Source organism: Galeopterus variegatus, unplaced genomic scaffold (assembly GCF_000696425.1).
Source record: "Galeopterus variegatus unplaced genomic scaffold, G_variegatus-3.0.2 Scaffold8948, whole genome shotgun sequence".
Taxonomy (NCBI): Eukaryota; Metazoa; Chordata; class Mammalia; order Dermoptera; family Cynocephalidae; genus Galeopterus; species Galeopterus variegatus.
This window is the reverse complement of record NW_007735059.1, coordinates 86754-87135: the sequence shown is the minus strand read 5'-3', so window position 1 is coordinate 87135 and position 382 is coordinate 86754.

The window sequence follows — 382 nt, the reverse complement described above, 5'->3', positions numbered from 1 at the left end:
GGCTTCCCTCCTGGTGCCAGGTACTATGTTCTTAACCTCATAGATTTTAAGCAGATGTTTAAACATGTGTTTCTGTGTAATAAAAAGTGAGCAGGCTCTTGAGAGAGGTGTCCCCCTGAATTAGAATCCATCATGTGACATTTGCTTACTCTGTATTGAACAGTTGGTTATGCATATTAGAGGGTGTGCTCAGGGGCTTGGAAGGGGCTCAGGGATGAGGCTGCCTTGATCACAATGATGTTCGCAATGACTGTTTAGGGCAATGATGACACTGGCTTCAGAGCAGACTGCACATGGGTTAAGTCTCATGTTTATATGCAGGCCTCAGTAAACAGGAACCACAGGATTTGAGTACAGACCCTGCAGACTACATGCAGCAGTC